We start from the raw sequence: 15029 nt of genomic DNA, 5'->3' as shown, positions 1-15029 counted from the left end.
TTTGTATTATTTTTGCAAAAACTTGACAGAAAAAATTCACCCTTGAGCAACAACCCAGAGTACCACTTTCAAAAGGGCCTAGGGGCCATCTTCAGATGTGAATTAGGCACTTAGAAGTCTCAGTTCAATTGACCTTCAATGAGACTTGGGCTCCTGTGTTCCAGAATTTTCCATGTAGGTGCCTAAAGATGCTTATAGGTGCCTGGTAGGGTTCTCAGACGTGTCTAGGTGCCTAACTCCCATTTGAAAATCCCACCAGCTGCCTTGCTGCATTTTATGGGGCCTTTGAAAATCTGGCCCTTTCGCACATCTGACAGTTTTACACCCGGTTGAGAGAATTCCCAGTCTACAAATTCTGGAGCTAGGGAAGGGGCCTGTAGAACGGCAATTGTAAATGAGCAGCTGCCAAAACATGCCCCAGCCAATTCTATAATAATAATTAATAGATTTTAATAAATATTGTCAGCTTTTTGGTGCAAGGACCGCCGTTTTGTTCACTGTCTGGTCTACGCCTGGTGAGGCACTGCAGTAATACAAGCAGTAATCCGCAAATCTGTTGTGACTCGTACAGTTTACGGAACCCCAAGGGGATGTGGACTCCAGCGAGCCAGGTGCTGTCCCTGAAAGTAATTGGAGCCAGTCCCTGCCCCAGGGAGCTCCCTGATGAACTTAACAGGGAAGAGGAGAAAGGGGCTATTCTCACTTCACACAGGTGGCGATTGGAGGCACTGGGAATGGAAGTGATGTACCAAAAAGGTCTCACACACAGTTGGCTGCTGAATGCCCTGTTCTCTGTGCTGGGGGTAGTTTTCTGACCAGAAATCAGTTGCAACTTCCCTCTCTAAAATTCTCCCCCTGCCTGGGTGCTCCCCTGGCACCTCCTGCTGTGCTAAGGAAATCCCGAAGGAGCCCAGCAATGCCACAGGCTGAGGAGGGGGGGCCCTAGAAGGTTACAGGAGGGGTTTCCAGAGGGAAACATGGTATTGAAAAGTGCCATTGTGGTGCTACGTGGCCTCTGCAACCTGGCGGGGGCGGGGGGGCAGGAGGATGGGTGTGTGTGTGCTTCAGGCCTCTCAACGGGCCAGTCACTGCCTGATGTTCAGAGCCATTGCCCCGAGCTGGCCTTGAGCTCCAGGCGGGCTCCTCTCTCCTTCCTGCACTTCATGGACCCTACCCTAGACGTGGCCCCTACCCTGAACCACCCGGGCAGCTCCTCGCCTGTTGAACGGCCACAGCTCCCCAGAGCCAGCTGCACTTTCACCCTCGAAGGCTTTGTAGAGATAGCTGGCCAGGCACATGGACTCACACATGCAGAGACACCAGCGTTGAACACACACAGCCCCGAAACGTGCAAGCCCAGCCCACGTGCACAGAACAGGAGCTGGGAAAGGAAGGCAGCCTGGGAGGTGAGGCTGGAGCCTTTGGCTAGCCAGGGCCTGAGATGGCTCCCAAAGAGCCCAGACAAACCTCGAGCAGATTAGACTGCAGAGGAGGGTCTAGAAGATCACACTGCTGGCAAGGAGAAGCAGGTGCCAGCTCCCCTCCCTCCATTGCTGCCAAGTGCCCTTCCCCCTGCTGTCTCTCTGTCTCCTCAGACTGGGTGCCAGATGCTGGCCCACGCTCTGGCCCCATGGCACCACCAGAGCAGCACGAGGAGAAAAGCCCCAGCTAGGACAGCTCTAAGATCTCTCCCCCTGCTCCTGAGCAGGGGGCAGGTCACAGGCATGCCCAATGGATGGGGCATGCATACCAGGGCCAATGCGGCTGGCATAAGTTAGAGCAACCTTGAGTTGCTCCACGTTGCCCCGGGGAAGCATATAGGTGGCACAGGGCTGCCCGGAGGATATCTAAGGATCAGAGCCCTGCCACCTCCCCTGGCCAGCAAAGCTCAGATTGCAGCCCCCTAGGGCTCAGTGCTTTTGGGCTGCCAGAATTGAGTTTTCACTATAACATGAATTTACTTTGACACATGGCGACTAGATAGACAGACAGCTAGGCAGACAGACATCCTTACAGCATAGAAATATCGGCTCCTCTTTTGTACACATCTTGGAACAACAAATTAGTCTAGTTCCACCTCTTTTAGTTGAGTGACTTTCTGTCCCAGATAAGGATAGGCAAGGCTGCTTTCACCTGGGCTGCTTTACATTCAAGAGCATCTGGCCTGGCCAATCTAGAAGCAAGTTCAAGCCAGGCTAGAGGAAACAAGAGCAAAGGACATTTTCCCCCTCACCCAAATGAAAGCAATCCATTTGTGACATCCCAGTATGGCTCACTGCTGCAGCCACTGTGCAGAAGAACTTGAATTGTTCTTTTGCAGCTTCACAGCCTAGGAGGACAGAGCGTCTGGAGGGAGAAAGCAAGCAAGCAAGAATTGTCCCAGGACTCAGACTCAGATGCGGGGCTGAGGAAAGCCCCCTGCTGCTCAGGCAGTGGCTGTGGGCTGTCTAAGTCTCTCCTGCATAGATAACCCGCTGTCAGGCAGGCCAGACTAGATCAAGGGAAGCGGCCTTGTGACTGCTTGCTCAGGGCTGGGGTTGAAACAAGCGCTGGGCTGCTCTCTGAAGTTCTCAAAAGACAACAGTGCCCCCTTGTGGCCTCGCCCAGTAGCACTGCTGCTGCCTCAGAGCCTGTCCAGCCTGCAGGATGCTCGCCGCAGGTCCACGAGCGCCTGACCCCAGCCCTGTATGTGCCCTGATGTCACTGCTACAGTCTCCTCAGTCTACACTCCAAATACACCATTGCAGCCACAGATTTGCTTTGCTTTGCTCATCCCCCTTTTCCCCAAAGCCAGTCCTTGCGGGCCCTGCAGGTCACTATGTCGTGCTCTGCGGGGAGGCTGGCTGTGGTCTTGGCCTGGCTTGAGAGTTTCTAGCTAAGTCCCTCTCTTTCCTTTCATTGAGGCTTGGTCTGCACTAGGAACTTACGGCAGTAGGGCTACACCACTCAGGAATGTAGACAATCCACACACACACACACACACACACCCTGTGAGCAATGCAGTTATACCGACCTAGCCCCCAGGGCAGACAGTGCTTCTCCCGTGGACATGGCCACCGCCTCTCGGGGAGGGGGCGTACCTATGCTGGCGGGAGAAGCTCTCCCATCAGCATACAGCCCTGCTGCAGTGCTGTTGGTGTAGACAAGCCCTGAGGCTCGGCATTCATCCCCACAGTGAAGCAACCATCTCAGCCCTGCTCCTCAGGACCCCCTGCCTCTCCCACCCCGGGACAATCACCCTGCACAAGGCGGATGGGTTAGGGTTAGATCCTGCAGCCCCCTGGTCCCTGGCTCTGGGACCAAACTCTGAGTCCCGCTGGGGGTCCCAGTAGCATGTGAGCCAGTGGCTGGTGTGCAGCTGCCGGGGCCTGAGCCCAGGCCGGCTCTCCAAGGGGAGGCGCCCCACATATCTCTGCTGGGAACAGCTCGGCAATTACTCGCCTCATTTGTTGTGTGAAAGGCCCCTGTGCTGCTCCACGGGGGATGGGCCGGACCAACACGTCCATGTTCGGCCATTAATCAAGGGGGCAGGGTTGGCACTGTTCCTGCTCCAGCGGCCCAAACTGCCCCATCAAGCCACCGCAAAGAGGGGCCTTTCCCATACCACAACCCTGCTGAACCCTGCTCTGGCATGGAGAAGGGACCTGTGCCCTGGGGCAGCAACAGTGTCTACGAATAGGGGTAGGGCTGGGGGCACTATGTAGCAGCGGGGTGGGCTGGGAGGCTGTGTATTTGAATGGGGGTGGGGCAGGGGGGCAGTGTCTGTGAATAGGAGTGGGGTGGGGCAGTGTGTAACAGTGGGGGGCAGTGTGTAAAGGTGGTGAGGGGCTGGGGGCCAGGCGGGGGGCAGTGTGTAATAGTGGGGTGAGGCTGGGAGGCTGTGTATTTGAATGGGGGTGGGGCAGGGGGGCAGTGTCTGTGAATAGGAGTGGGGTGGGGCAGTGTGTAACAGTGGGGGGCAGTGTGTAAAGGTGGTGAGGGGCTGGGGGCCAGGCGGGGGGCAGTGTGTACTAGTGGGGTGAGGCTGGGAGGCTGTGTATTTGAATGGGGGTGGGGCAGGGGGGACAGTGTCTGTGAATAGGGGTGGGGTGGGGCAGTGTGTAAAGGTGGTGAGGGGCTGGGGGCCAGGCTGGGAGCAGTGTGTAACTGGGGCTGTGGGATCGAGGGCAATGGGGTAGCATCACGTGCTAGAACTGCTTCACAGCAGCCGCAGCCCTGTGACTGCAGTGAAGTCCTGGCTCTGTGGAGCCAAGGGGAGTTGGGCTCTGACTGAAGTGGAGCAGGACGGCCCCCTGGGTGTCAAACCCAGGAACCCTAGCCCGGGGGGAGGAGGATGTACAGGGCACACTGGGAGGGGAGGGGGACACTGGCAGTGCTGGGAGGGCAGCAGGTTTATTGGTTACACGGGTGTGCCAGTACAATGCAAGGCCAAAGACTCCCATGCCAACATGCCACCCAGCCAGCCAAGCCCAGCGTGCAGCTGCTGCCCATGCAGCGGGCACCTTAGCTGGCAGCCCCGGGGCTGGAAGGGCTCCCGCTCGCGTTCCCTGCCTGGGAAGCAGCTGCCGGGCCGGGAGAGGCCAGGGAGCGGAGGGGCTGTCTGCACTGCGCTGCTCAAAGGCCCTTTCTTGGCGCAGGCCCCATGCTGCTTGCCCTTTGCCAGAGGCGTTTATCACGCTCCGAGGGGCCGCCCGGCCCCACTGCAGCGCTCCCCCTCCTTTGTGTGCCCCGAGCGCTGCCAAGGGCCCTACATTTATTAGTTTGACCTTTGGCTGGGGAGGGGAGCCATCAAAGCGGAGCCGCCAGGGCTCCGGCTCTCTTGTGAGGGGCTTTGTGCCGGGAGCGCCCCGCCCCTTTTCATGGGCCTTTTGTCCCAGGCGCTGAGAAGAGAGCTCCCTCGGGGGCGGCCCTGAATGCCAATACAAATCGATTCGTCTCCGGGCCAGCGGAGGCGGGGAGGGGGGTGAGAACGGGGCTGCGCGCTAATCAAATCCGCCATGGTGCCGGCGCTGTGCAGAGCAGGGCGGGCGGGCCTGGCATGGGCAGGGCTGGCAACAGACACAGCTTGCCTGGCCCGCCAGGTGGCAGCAGAGCACCAGGTGCCCTTTTCCTCAGGGTGTTTCGGGGAGACCCAGCCAGGGGCTACCCTGACAATCCTGCCATGCCAGCTGCTCGCTGCGAGGCAGATGGGGCAGCTCAGCCAGGACTTGCTGGGGGCAGGATTATGGTCCCCAGGCTCTGACGTCAATGGGACTGGGGTGACTGTGACCCCCAGTGGGCAGATCCCATAGATGGGGAGGGGCAGTAACTCAGGGAACGAGGGGGCATTGGCACTGCCAGCTGGCCCAGCCTACCAAATGCACAGAGCACCTGCTAGTCCAAGCCCTATCCCAGCTGGCTTCCCTGCAGTGCCCAGGGCTTGGGCCCCAGGCTCTGGTCTGCAGAGGTCCCTTTACCCTGGCTGTGATCCTGGGCTGCAAGCCAGCCTGGCACAGGGGCGTGAGGCTGCCCTCATCTCCATCTTTTGTTACCTCTACCTGAGTTCCTGCTAATGGAGCTTGGATTGGCCCCTGGCAGGGGCCAGGCTGCTTCGGGAGCCTCACACCCGTGGCAGCGGCTTTGCCCACCTGGCCTGAGCTGCGAGGTGAACCCAGACAGCTGCCACCACTTCACTGCAGGCAGGGAGAACAACCCAGGCTGAGCCCCCGTCCACAGAGCATCCAGGGGCAGGACGCTGGGGGGCAGAGTATATTAGTGATTAACAACACAAAAAAGGGCTAATACCCAGGAATCAGCCATGGTTAATAATTATTAGTAATGAACCATAATCAGTAACGATTGTAACCCCACTGCCTCCCTCACTGGCATGGCCTCTGGTGGGCCCTCACACAGAGCCAGCCGGGAGTGTCCCGGACGGACCTTGTTCCACTGCCTCGAGCCAGCTGTGGCCTGGGGAAGAGGGTGGGCCAGGGCTTGGCTGTCTCTTGCTGCCAAATCCCGCCCTGGTCTTTCCCCCACCAGCTGTGCCCACGCTCCTTGCCAGAACTCCTGATTTTTCTCTCTAGCTGAATTTCAGACACTGGCAGTTGATTTCCCTGCATCGGCTGCTGCCCTCTCTGATCACAGGCACTAAATATGGTGCTTTTACAACGAGAAAGAGCATGTGCTGGGGGCCGGGCTGGCCCCTCAGGGCTGAGGAGGGTCCTGGAGGCAGGTTCAGGGGTGCTGGGCACAAGCCACTGTGGCCAGGGATAACTGGGTCTGCATTGCCCAGAAGGCTGCCTCCAGCCTTGGATATTTTTGCCTTGGATTTTGCAAGGACAATGCATCCCCTTTCCCTGCCACTTCCCAGCCGGTTAATATTCAGCCCGAGTGCCAGACACCAACGCCCCTCCGCTCTCTTGTCAGCATTCTATTTTAGGAAGGGGCCCCCCCGTATATCCTCCCCCCACACACACACAAGGGCACACAGCAGCCGCTGCCTGAGAAGCCCCTTTCTCTTTTTTTGGCTGATGTGCCTTTGAAAACATCTCCCCTTCCCCTTGCTGAACAAGCCGGAGGCTCTTCATTCTGAAGCCGGTGCTGGGTGGATGTTGGAAACACACACACGGTACAGGCAGACTTCAAAGGGAAGCCCCCGAGCTCTTCCCGCACCCAGGCTCTCAGACCATGAGAGCCGTGACCCTGATGGACACAATATGTGGGGGAAGGCGGCAGGACTGAAGTCAGGCTCATGTGTTTGCAGGATTGAGGCCCTCCTGCCTGACACTCAGCAGCGTGATTTAAACCCTCACTATCGTCCTCAACTTTTCATCCAGGCCTCTCCCAGCAGGTCAGCAGCATCAACCCCATTTTACAGATGGGGAAACTGAGGCATTGAGGGGCAGTGACATGCCCAAGGTCACCCAGCAGGCCACTGGTAGAGGTGGGAACAGAACCCTGTGCTCCTGTGTGCCGTCCAGGTCATAGAATCAAATCAAATAGAATACCAGAGTTGGAAGGGACCTCAGGAGGTCATCTAGTCCAAGCCCCTGCTCAAAGCAGGACCGAGCCCCAATTTTTGCCCCCGATCCCTAAATGGCCCCCTCAAGGGTTGGACTCACAACCCTGGGTTTAGCAGGCCAATGCTCAAACCACTGAGCTATCCCTCCCCCCAGGTCACTGTCTGCCAGGCCCTACTTATGTAATGGCTGGCAATCTTCCCTCACAATGGATTTTCATCTGCTGCCCCTGGAGAGGCAGAAAAGCGTGTGATTCTGCCCCCGGACTGCTGGGCTCCAGCTTGTTCCTGGCCCTTTGCCCACTTCACTCCAAGGCGACTGGCATCGACACTGTGCACAAAGCAAAACCCAGGCACCCGCCGCACTCTCCAGGCTGAGACAATCCCTGGCCTACCGGTTGCGTTTGTACGGTGTAAGTAGGGGGGCTGGGAGGGTCCTGCTAAAATTCCACCAGCACCCCCTAGCATAGTTTCAATGATCCCAATAGAAAGGTGCCTTATACCAGTGGTCTCCAAAGTGGGGTGGGCGCACCCAGGGGATGCGCCAGAGGATCCCAGAGGGTGCGTGGCCACCAGACAGCACTCCGCCCTTTTCTTTTCTTGGGTGGCAGCTCTGAATACCTGCAGCAGGTCTTCCCCTCCAGCGGAATGCCTGCGGCAGGTCTTCCCTCCTTCTTTCTTCGGTGGCACACCTGAGGTAAGTCTTCCCCTCTCCTTTCTTCGGTGGCACCGTGGGGGTGCGTGATCCAAAAACTTTGGAGACCACTGCCTTATACAACAGAGCTTATTCTCCTTCCCGCATGGGAGAAGCGAGCCTAGCATAAGCACTTTCATACCAGTATAACCGGGCCCACACCAGGGACTGTACCAGTATGATTACACTGGTGTGTCTACATCGGGCCAATTTTTGTGCAAGCTTCCTCCCCTCACCCCCGGCTGGAAAAGCTGGCCGGTTTCTCTCTGGTGTTTATCAGGGAAGTCGGAACAGGTGGGTCATTTTCAAATCCCTGTCTCTGCCTTTAATCATTTGGAGCCTGACCCTGCAGACAAAGCTGTCCCGGCCCAGAGGGGACTTGAGGCTCCAGTTCTTTTAGGTCTGGTCTACGCTGGGGACAGCGCCTGGCCTATCACGGTGCCCCATCTCTGCACACTGGGCACAGCATCTGGAGTGGAAGCAGCTGCCCCACTGCAGACAAGGGAAGCTGCAAGGCTCAGCTCCACCAGTTGCCTGTGGGTTGGCACTGGGGCAGCTCCCCACATCACCAGCTCCCAAGGGCTGCAGTAGGGGGTAATCCACAAGGGTCGCCATGCCCACAGCTGCAAAGCGGGCATAGAGTGGAGAACTCTGCTCTGGGCGCATCTGGTTCTCATTGGAGTAACCAATGCCCATGCTTCTGGGCACAGGCAATCAGGCCTCTGGGGCTCTCCCTTACACCGTCTAAATTAGGGCCCTTAACCCCAGGTTTGGCCTCATGGTTTGACTCCATGGTACAAACCTGACTTGGGAGCAGTCGGGGGCAGCAGAGAGGAATGCCAGCCCCAGCCCAGGGTGTGGGGATGTAACCACAGGCTCCAGCTGGAAGCAAGAGGCTGGTCCGGCTAGCCCAGGCAGCCTGCCCCATCTGATATGTATTTCAATAGCTGCACCAGGACGGGAATTCAGCCTCACGTGATCTATTAGGCTGTGAATGCAGAGAGGACAAAGGCGATTAGAAGAGCACTGGCTCACAGCCCGAGGGGGGGGGGGTTAATGGGCACCACATGGGTCCAACTGTGCTGGGGGTGGCGGGGGGTTCAAAGGATGAGCTGTTGCAGGCAACGCCAGGAGAGGCAGAGTGGAGCAGGGCTGCTCCCCCCGCCACCTCCGGCTCTTGCTTGATGGATGCACTGGCTTCCCGTGCCCAGGGCTATAGGAACAGGCAAAGGTCCCATCCCCATGCCAGCACTGAGCACCCTCTGCTCCTATGGCACCCAGCACAGGGCCATGGGCGCAGCAGAGGGCCCAGACAGACCATTTGGGAGGGTTTACTCATAGGACAGGCCAGCCTGCCACCAAGCATACCCATCACCAGTGCATGCCTCAGTCTTGCCCTACCCTTCCCCGCCCCAGCAGCAAGGCAGCCCGGACAAAGGGTGGAGGGGGGCAGGGGGTTCTGCTGAGCTGTAGGCAGCTTCCCCCCAGGGACTGGACTGAGGCCCGCCAAACTCACTGCACAGCAGCTAGTGGCACCCCCTGGCAGCCATTCCATCCCTGCACCACAGGGGAAGTGCCAGGTCCATGCCAGCCAGTGCCCCCTAATTGCTCTGCCATGGGGGATAATGGGAAGCACATATATTTATGCCCAGTCCTTATTCATGCTGAATGGACCAGAAATGTTTCAATAGGAACCCTGGGCTCTGGCTAGGTACCCCCTGCAGAGCAGCTGGGAGCAGAGCCCCCCACCCCTCCCCTCACTAGGGAACCCCCACACCAGTCCGCGTGTCACTTTTACGGCAGTGAGATTTGCAGTCAGCAATGCAGGGGCTGGAGCTGAGGAACACTGGGCAAGCACAGGCCCGTTTGGCTCCATTTCCCTACACTTATCTGCACCAGTGCCCCCAAGGCTGCATCTGTGCCAGCCTTGCCCTGGCAGGGCCAGGGTCCATCCTCTGGGCTCGCTCTGGCAGGGGGGGAGGGAGCCGGTGACCTGGGGTACTCCTGGTAGGGGAGGGGGATTAGGAAGACAGACCTTGTTCACAGTGTAGGCAGTGCTTTGGGGGTGCATTGGTTAGGGCCCTGGGGCTACGTCTTTACTGCCTATAGTGACATACCCACCGCCTACAGCTCTAGTCCAGTGATCGCCATGCAGATCAGGGCTCAGGGCGGCAACCTGGACTCTGCCACTCAGCCGAGACTTGTGCCAAGGGGTGTTTGCATGGAGGCTAACCTATGGTCCCATGGACTGCATGTGCTCAAGGTAGCTATACCTGCCGTCTGTGCTGAGGAGGGAGGAGAATCTGCAAGGGGGAAGCACAGAGAATGCCCACGCAGTGCCAGACACATGCCACACTTGGGGGGGGGGTTGAAGGGCCCTAGAGCTCCCTAGAGCACACAGGGGGATCGCTGCTCTGCCATTCCCCTTCTATCCCTTGCCCAGCTGGGGGACCCTGGGCAAGTCTCCTCCCTGCCTGTGCCAGGGAACTACGCCCCTGCCCTCCTGGCTGAAACATGGGGAGAGCTGGGATGGAAAATGGCTAGAGAGGAGCTGGGCATTGGTTATTGCTGTTATAGCCCCGCTGCCCCCTCCCAGCCACAGTCTGGGCACGTTCCATGCACCCGCCCTCAGGCTCCAGCCTTACCTCACCTCCTGGGAAGGCAAGCAAAGGCCCAAGCCCTGGTCAAAGCTGGGGAGTACAGTCCTTCCCAATCTACCTCCTGAGCCCACTATTACCAGTGTTTAACCCCTGGGGACCCAGAGTCAATCCCTCTGCCCCACCCTCACCCCCCTCTTCAGCCCCATTGCTTTCCAGATGCAGATAGAGGGACAGGAGCAGCCATAGGACCACAGGCAGCTTTGACGGGGCCAGTGCCATCTCCCCCCAAGGCCATCCTAATCCACTCTGTGAACCCAGTGGTGTGTGAAGGGCACCACGCTGTGGAAGGCCCAGCGTAGCACACAAGGGAGGCCAGTGGAGGGGGCTGGGTTTATTTGCTTGTCACTGGGGCTGGTGACTGGAGCAGGGGGCACAAGCCCAGCATGGGGCAGCAGCCCGCACAGCACTCAGGTTGCGCAGCCCAAACAGCCATACAACAACCATGTCTAAACCTTGGGCGCCACCTAGTGACAGCCCCGCGCGCGTGCAGAGGGAGCAGGACCCAGCTTGGACAGATGCAAGTTGTGGGGTGGGGGAGAACCCTACAGTCTGGGGCTTGGGGGCTGCACACGGGGATCCCCAGGGGTGCACCCCCTGCTAGTGGCTCTGAGGCCTCGGGGCTCTGGTGCAGGAGAGCACTGCTGGAAGGGGGTCTAGTACACAGGGCAGGAGCAACAAAATGAACCATCTTCCCTGGCTCAGCTTGGGAAGGCAAATCCCCTGGCCTGGGGCAGGGCCGCTTCCTGTAGCTTGCAGGGGCTGCTCTGCCCTCACAAACATGAGGAGGGTGGCTCTGGGGCTAAAGCGCTGAGTTGGGACTCCAGTTAAGATAGGTTCAATTCCCATCTAGGCCTTGGCCTCGCTGCCCGCTCTGTAAAATGAAGGCAATGACCCTTCTCTCTGTCAGGCCTTCCTAGGCCCATCCAGTGCCTGGCCCGAAGGAATGCTCAGGAATCGCCAGGGGCTCTCTACCTGCAGACCCCACATGGGTCTCTTGGTCATTGGGGCAATTCAGGCTCAGGTCTCACTGGCCTCTCTGAACCACTCCTGACCTTGCATGCTAGCCCTAACATGATGCCCTGGGTACAGGAGCCCAGGACTGGCAGCGCCACAGCCCACTGAATTTTCTGTTTGGAGGCAGCTGGCCTGTGCCGTGGCCTCCAGTGGGAATGACCCTCTCCAGCCATGCTGCGTCTGGGTCATGGCGTTCTCCTCCTCCTGTTCCCTGCCAGAACCAGGCAGCATGTGGACTTCCCTGCTGCACCGCACAGAGACACCGCATGGCAGTGCGGGCTCCACCAGGACCACCAAACAGCCGGCACCCCCCCCGCTGGGGCTCAGGAGGGCTGCTGGCAAGGGCCCGTCCTGGTACATTATTAAATGCACCAAACCCCCCTGCCTGCTGCCCCCCAAACCACACCCAGGACACAAACCAGGCTACCTAGCAGTGCACCAGCGAGAAACAGACTGAGCCCACTAGGGCATGGGGCAGCCCCATGGGGGGGTGAGCTCTCAGGGCTGGAGGCAGCAGGGCTGGTTCAGTGACCAGAGCCGCTGTGACACATTTGCTTTCCCAACAATATTAACCAGACCCAAAGCATTGCAAAGGGCAGCAGTTCATCCAGGTCTCAGCTAGCACCCCAAGCAGGCACTGCAAGCCCCACTGCTAGCTAGAACTGGTGAATGCCCAGGGCACAGCTGAGAGTGGACTGAGGGCCTTGGACAGGCATCCATCCCCGCTTTGCCTAGTGCAGCCAGCCCAGAGCTCGGGAGTCCTGCAGGGACTGCCTCCCTGCTTGGAGATTGGGCAGCACCTAACCTAGTGGGGCCTGGTCTCTGGTTCCTAGCCTCCCCCACAATACATCACACTAACTGCTGCTGGGAGGCTGGGTCCAGCCAGACCCGCACAGCGAACGTCAGCTGCATTCCCTGCAGCACCGCAGGGCTCCTGAGGGCGAGTGAAAGCATGGTGAAACTCAGTGGGCTTGGAAGGCCCGTCAGCGTGCAGGCCCAAGCTGCCCACCTTGGGGAGGGACGGAAACCAGCTTCCTTTTCCCACAGCCATGACAGAGAACATTAGGATGAAACCACTCCCTGAGGCTCAGGCCCAGCCCTGCGGAGGAGAGAAGGGCTGTTCTCCCTGCTTTACACCCAGAGGAAACTGAGGCACGGAGCAGGAACGTGACTTGCCCATGATCACCCTACAGGCTATAGGCAGGAGCAGAACCCAGGAACCCCTAGTCCCAGCCCTGAGCTTCCCCCCCACCATTTCCAGCCTGGTCGTTCTCATGCACACCCCTTTCATGGGTCTCAGGGCATAGCAGCTAGAACAGCTGCTCCCTTGGGCCCATTTCATCCTGTGCCAGGGCTTCATGCCACCTGCACCTCCTCCTCCTGTTTCAAGCCCTGGCAGGGATCAGAGCAACCTGAGGGTTGCCCATACCAGCACCTGGCTACCTCTGTCCCCATGGGGCCATTGCAGTCACTGGGACAACTGCCTCCTCACCACTCGTTCTGCTGAAATGAGGCCCCTGCCTCTAAGGGGCCAAGAATGGATCAATCAGGGTGCACTGGACTCAGGCCCCTCTAGTCACAGCACTGGGGCTCCACACTCTATGGAAGCTAAGCAGAACCACTGTCCCCAAAGGCTGCTGCTCCCCCCAGCCCGAAAGGAGATACTGCTCTGCCTGAGCACAGCGCCTGCCAGCACTCCCGGGCAGCAATTTCAGCTCATGAAAAGCAACAGAGAAGCTGGCTCACCTCCTGTCGGCCATTGACAGGGAACAATGGACCCTCCTGGGTTAGCACATCAAACCCCTTGGCAGAGGGTAACGTGAGCTGCGGATTGCAGCTGCTGAAAGGCACCCACCTGGCAGCGAAACCCAACACGCCCCACACAGTGGCATCCATCAGCAGGGAAGGCAGGACAGGCGGCTGGGACAGGACTAGTGTTAATGCCCAAGTGGTTTTTAGCTAATTAGACTCAATGCTAATTAGCAAGAAGGAAGGGCGGCGGGGGGAGGAAGTCTGTGTCCCCAGCCAGCTTGCTTCCCACACTGACGCCAGTATCAAATGCTGGTGCTCAAAATTCAACAGCCAGGCCTCAAAACCTCATGAGGCTGGTTTGAAAAGCAGGAGGTTCTGTAAAAATACAGGTGGGGTCAGTTGTATTTGGCTGCCGGCTCAGTGGCCTGCAGCTCACGCACTCAAATCAATTTCAAGCTTTTCTCTGCTACTAGCAGCTGTGTGTTTTCAATGCCCACCAAGAGTCCCAACTCATCACAAGCATCCGGGAGCTTGAGAAAAACACCAATGAGCATGAGGCTTGCCACGAAATCACAAAAGCTGCCAACACTACGGAGAACATCAGGTCAACCCAAGTGGCCCAATTCCACTCCCGCAAAACCCCACCGAGTCAGTGGAGTTGAGTTTGGCCCTTCCTAGATCCCCTTCACACACAGTAACTGCAGGAGGTGACTGCAAGGCAGCAAAGGCAATCCGCGCTGCTGGAAGAGGGCAGGGGTGCTCTGATAGGAGAGTGGTGCACAAAGGGGAAAAGCACCAGCAGCCAGAGGCCAGGCAGGAGCAGGCTGAGTGCAGGCCCAGCATACCAACCTGGACACGCAAGGTGCCAGCTCCTGCCTGAGGGGGCCTGTGAGGATGGCAGCAGGGCAGGATTTCACCCGTGTTCCACTGGAGCAGCTAGGAATCTCGGGCCTGGGGAATAGACAGGACCGGTGGCTGTGCACGGGAAGACGGCTTTGGAACCGCTCTGATGGCTCCAGGGTGGGCGTCGGACCCTGAATCGTCAGGGGGAAGCCTGCACACACAAGAGGGTGGGCTGGGGAGCAGAGCGCTGGCCTGGCACATGAGAGAGCGGAGCTCTAGGCCCCCGCTCTGCCACCACCTCTCCAGACGACCTTGGCCAAGTCACTGTCTCTGCTTGGGCCTCAGTTCCCAGGTGTGCATGGGGGACAGCAGCAGTCCCTGGATCTGCCTTGCCTAGGAGTCTGCAAGCTCTTTGGGACTGGGACCCTGTTTCACAGCTGGCTGAACAGTGTCTCACACAGGGGATCCTGCTCCCAGCTGGTGCTCCTGGGATACTAAAAGGGCAGGGGTGTGGGGAGCCGGCACAGACCCCAGCCTACAGGCCTTGGGAGGGAACGATGCACTTTCCCTCACACTGCGCTCAGCTGATTCCCAGCGGCCTGCTGCGGAGGTCCATTCCCCCAGATTTGTTTTTGTACTGCTCGCTGGCCAGCTCTGCCGGGGCCTGGAGAGCTAGTGGGGTTTATGACAGCTCCAATTCCACACAAGTGAGACCTGATCCTCCGAAAGGGGAATGAGATCTTAAGTTTGTTTTTTTTAACTCAAATGCTTGAGATACAGATAGGAGGAAAGAACTCGCTGTGAAAGCTCCACCCCCAGGCTCTTGAGGTTAGATTCCTGTGATGCCTTCTGCTTAGGGTGACTCCGTGGGACTAGCTAAACAGGGCAGCTGCTCCTCATATGGATCTTTACCTTGCAACACTCTGGAGTTGTTCCCAAGCTGTGCAGGCTGGCTGGGGGCCTCTGCGGGGAAGTCAAGGGGTTGGTCTTGCCTTTTAGAATCCTACATCATGCAAGCTTAGCCTCAAGGGCTTGTCCTTATGTTCAAGGCACTCACTGGCCTGGG

This window comes from Caretta caretta, chromosome 7, assembly GCF_965140235.1.
Source record: "Caretta caretta isolate rCarCar2 chromosome 7, rCarCar1.hap1, whole genome shotgun sequence".
In the NCBI taxonomy this organism is placed as follows: Eukaryota; Metazoa; Chordata; order Testudines; family Cheloniidae; genus Caretta; species Caretta caretta.
This window is presented reverse-complemented; position numbering follows the sequence as displayed.